Raw genomic sequence first — 5,000 nt, 5'->3', positions numbered from 1 at the left:
TATGGAAATAAAAATCAATGTATTTCAGAATAAGATGATTTGAAAAAAGGAATGTTTATATGTGGTACGTGAAATACATGTAATTTGATATAGAGTTATAAAAAGAAAGACGGAGAGAGAGAGAGAGAGAGAGAGAGATGAAAACTGCTATTGATTTTTGAAATAAAGTGGGCCGATCCTGGAGGTACTGCAATACCAGGCCAACCCGTGGCGAGAGCGGAGCAAGCCCCTGACATCTCACCTCAGACCAAAAATCAGTTTAATATCGTAGTTCCCATGTAGGGAACGTATCAGATATTAAGCTGATAAGAACAGATACTTTTTTTTTTTTTGAATAAAATATTTATTGACATATACATAATACAAATTATGTAAATGTTATAACAAATAGAATATAGAATAACAATGTTACTTTGTGACAAAGTATAATATAAGGTTAAAAATCTGATAAAAACAAACGTGACACTACAACACAGAAAAACATGAATGAAACAAAAACCGGTTTGACAACATAGAATACGGAGTACGACACAGACAATACAAGGAATTTACACACTGATGTTAAGATTAAGGTTGCCGTTATCAATTGAGCAAAACAAGTGCATGGAAGCCCAGTATTTGTGAAATTTGTTTACATTAAATCGGTAAAAATCGGCTTGTATTCTTTGAATTAATTTATTGATGTACATTAAAATCATTCTATTAGAGTTAATATCTTTCTTTTCAAACTTAATAACACATCGTACTTGCCAAATAATAAAACACATTAATGAAATTAAATATAGACACAAGGAATCAGTTTCCGTACTTAAAAACGTTATTGGAAAATCATGAAAGCGAATATGTGACAAGTTAAATCTTGAAAACTTATTGTTTGTTATAATATTTAACCAGATTTTAACAATAGAAATCAAAGTCTTCACAAAAGTACATTCATAAAAAAGATGACTTATAGTTTCCACATGAATTTTACAAAGTGCACATTTATTATTTTTGTAAAAACCAATATTATGCATATAATAGGATACAGGTATAATTTCGTGTATAATCCTGAACATTATATCTCTAACATTTTTGTCTATAAAATCGTCATTTAATCTTTGAAAAACTAATTCAAAATTGACACTAGGAAATATATTGATTACACGTGGAGTTGTAACAATGTTTTCTAATAAAATGGTATAATAGAATTTTGTTGTCATGTTACCAAAGGAATACAAATAATTATCATTTTTAATCTGTAAAAAATGTTTTAAATCTTTTAAACATTCCTGATAAAATTCTGGTATAACCTCTGAATGAGGCCTATTATTACTAGCAAAACTTGGTTGAAATTTTCGTAAACTTAAACCAACCCAATAAACAGTAAAGAAAACATATTTTGAAACATCATTTTCTAAAATATTTTGCAAATGCTTTAACCTTAAAGACTGTAATTTTAAACTAATATTCACAATTTCCAAACCCCCGTTTTTCCTATAATTATAGCAAACAGTTCTTTTTAATGGTTCCGCCGTACTGGGCCATAAAAATCTAAAAATAGCTTTTTCGAATTGTTTTAAATAATGATCCGGTAAAAGACAGACAGATCCTACATACCATATTTTAGAACAGGCTAAAACTTTTACGACAATTGACTTTTCTACAAAAGACAAATACCTCTGTTTCCATAAATTTAAAGTTTTAATAAATTTCTTAAGAATCGGTTGCCAAATATCATCAGAAGTAAGATTATTACCAAATTTAACCCCTAAAAGTTTACAATTTTCAACCCATGATATGCCGAAAGGATGGTCTGACCTATTTTTCCATTTCCCTAACCAAATACCTTTTGTCTTTTGTAGATTGAGTTTTGCACCTGAGGCGCGTCCATACAGCGAGCACCAATACAGTACTCGCTCTATGGACGCGTCACAGGTACAAATAGCCAAACTATCATCTGCGTATAAAGATAATTTACTAGTTTTAGAAGATCCTGGTAGCTTGATGCCTGAAATTTGTTCGTCTTCCCTAATTTTGATGGCGAACGGTTCTAAAACTAAAACATATAATAAAGGGCTCAGGCTGCACCCCTGGCGCACCCCCCTATGTAACAAAATAGGTTCCGAAATATGATTATTAACTATAACAGAGGAACATACATCAGTATATAAAGTTTTAATCCATCGAATGAGAGAAGGCCCAAAATTATAAGCCGAAAGTGCTTGAAATAAAAAGTCATAATTAACGCGATCAAAAGCCTTCTCTTGATCTAAAGAAATAAAAGCCACCGGGGCTTGTTTTTGTTCACAATAATCAATAATGTTCCTCATTAAATGTAAATTATCAAAAATGGTGCGCCCTGGCACGGCGCTGGTCTGATCAGGATGAATAATATGTTCTAAAACTTTTTTGACTCTATTTGTAATTACTTTAGATATCAATTTATAGTCGTAATTCAACAATGAAATAGGTCTATAATTTTTAACATTTTCAGAATGCTCTTGATCTTTACAAAGTAAAGTAATATAAGATAATTTCTGACTATCTGATAAATGCCCTTCTTGAAAAGTACAATTCATAACTTCTAATAATGGGTCAATAAGTATATTTATAAACGTAGAGTAAAATTCTTTAGTAAGTCCGTCTGCACCAGGAGACTTATTGTTATCCATATCGCGGAGTGCTATTAAAACTTCTTCTTTTGTTATGTGACCTTCACAGCTGGCCGAAATATCGTCAGGTAATTTTGGCACGCGTTGTAAAAAATCGTCAGCTAAATCCTGATCAATACCCTCGTCCGTGTATAATTTAGAATAGAAATTCTTAAAAACACCCAAAATATCGCCGGAATTTGTATAAGTATTGGAAGACTCTGTAATTTTTGTAATAGTTTTCTGTTTGGCTCTTTTAATTTCCTGTTGAAAAAAGAATTTGGACGGTTTTTCCTCATTATCTAAACTTTCAGCTTTTGACCTAATTTTCGAGCCGGTATAATTTTGTAGCTGAAACTCTTTAATTTGACTTTTAATTTCCTTTAATCTATCTATAAACTGACCAGGATTTTTATTTTCGAAATATTGCATTTGATAATAAGACTTTTCTAATTGTCGTAAAACATTACGCTTAACATTAGATTTTTTCTTACAATAGTGAATAGTAAAATTTTTAATTTGTTCTTTTAAATGATCCCATAGCTCTAAATACATGTCAAAACCCTTCTATTAATTCAGTCCAATATTTAGTAAATTGTTTAATGAAAGTTTTATCTTGTAATAAAGAATTGTTAAATTTCCAATATCCCTGCCCAAAATTAATTGTATCAGAATTTGAAACATTAATTTTTAATAGTACAATGTCATGGTCACTATGACCAAAAGGAATATTTTGAATACTTGTAATATATTTACATAAAACCTTAGATACATAGAATCTGTCTAACCTACACGCGACATTTGAAGAAGTCCAAGTAGTTTTAATTACATTTGGATATAAAAATCTAAAACAATCACTAAGTTGGAAATCGTTAATAATATTTTTTAAATTGTCGCTACCGACGCTACCGTAAATGGGGTTTCCCCCAATTTTGTCTAGTTTTGTATTTAAAACACAATTAAAATCCCCCCCATTATTAAATGCTTATTACATAATAGTAAAGGGTATAAATCTCAAAAAACATAATTCTATCATTTTCATTATTAGGAGCATAAATATTAACAATTCTATAATGTATATCATTATAAGTAATATCTACATACACTAACCTACCATCCATATCTAAATGAAATTTATTAACTACAATATCAGGATTTAAAATTATTATTCCGACTCCTCTACTTCTGTTAGATCCAAAACTAAAATAACATTTATCTGTATTAAATATAGATTTTATCGCTAAAACGTTATTTATATTATTAAAATGAGTTTCCTGAAGTAATACAATAGATATCTTTTCCTTTAAGACATTGAGTAAATAATTCAGACTTCGACGGGTTATTTAATAGGCCGTTAATGTTTAAGGTGCTAAAGTCAATAGACATTGTGATGGTATTTAAAGACAGGTAGAAGAGCCGGTATTAATGGAACAAAAGAAAGACACCTGGTTTGAGACAAATAAAAATTACTCGTGAAATAAACTCAAGTGAACTAAACATGAATAACAAAAAGTACACAGAGAATATAACAGAAACTTAAACAAAAAAAACAAAATAATAATGAACAGACACAGAACAAAAAGAACAAAATAAACATAACTAAAACACAAAAATAATATAAGTAATTAAACAAAACCAGGAAAAGTTCCTTACGAATTTTGGAGAGTCCAGGGACAGGCCGAGTCGTTTACCAGGGAATATACCGCCGCCATAGTCCATTAAACAGTCGTTCACAAATAAAGTTACTTACAACAGTTAAGTTTTCCTCTGTGCCCTGGAAGGCTCACAATCAGGGTCCGGGGGGGTCGGCCGTTTCGAACAGTGGACCTTTCCTCATCTGTGTAGGACTCCTGAAAACAGTGTCACCCCCTGACCCAGTTCCAAAAATCGTCAATGTTTAAAGTCGCCCCTTTCCCCCTCTGCAGTGGGCTCACTGTCCTCCTGGCCTGTCTGGAGGGGTCAGCCCGCTTGACCCCATCCTCACCTCGGACCATCCCTCCTGAGACGTACAGGTCCATATCCTGGGGACTGCGTCAGTGTCCCCCGACCCCCTCCTCAGGTCCCCAACAGTACCCAAAACTTCCATAATGCCCATATCAGAGGACACCTCAGTGGGCCCAGGCCCGAGGGTCACCTCAGTGCCCCCCTCCTTCATTCGTCTCACTGGGGAGGAGTCACCCGTGACTCCTCCTCCTGCAGGACCACCGAACCTCCCAGGTTAACCGGGGGAGAGTGATCTGTCACATGCCTGAAAGGTCAGCAGCCACTCTCCCTGGGGACCACATACGCGTCCTCATCTGCCATGGTCCTCCGTATCATTCGAGGGTCCCCCTGAGTCATCTTCCTCCTGAGACGTACTAACGACTC

General features: G+C 33.5%; 1 non-coding gene across 1 annotated transcript; it reads right to left on the bottom strand.

The window, feature by feature from the left end:
* Nucleotides 1-162: 162 nt before the first annotated feature.
* LOC134263998 (U2 spliceosomal RNA) lies at nucleotides 163-347 on the bottom strand. The gene has a single exon (XR_009991428.1). It is a non-coding gene; the product is annotated as a U2 spliceosomal RNA (small nuclear RNA).
* Between the last annotated feature and the right edge of the window lie 4,653 nt (nucleotides 348-5,000).

The sequence above is a fragment of the Saccostrea cucullata genome, unplaced genomic scaffold, assembly GCF_032062105.1.
Source record: "Saccostrea cucullata isolate Sc308-1 unplaced genomic scaffold, CSIRO_AGI_Scuc_v1 ctg479, whole genome shotgun sequence".
NCBI lineage: Eukaryota > Metazoa > Mollusca > Bivalvia > Ostreida > Ostreidae > Saccostrea > Saccostrea cuccullata.
The sequence above is the reverse complement of the archived record's forward strand: the minus strand, read 5'-3'. Positions and strand labels throughout refer to the sequence as shown.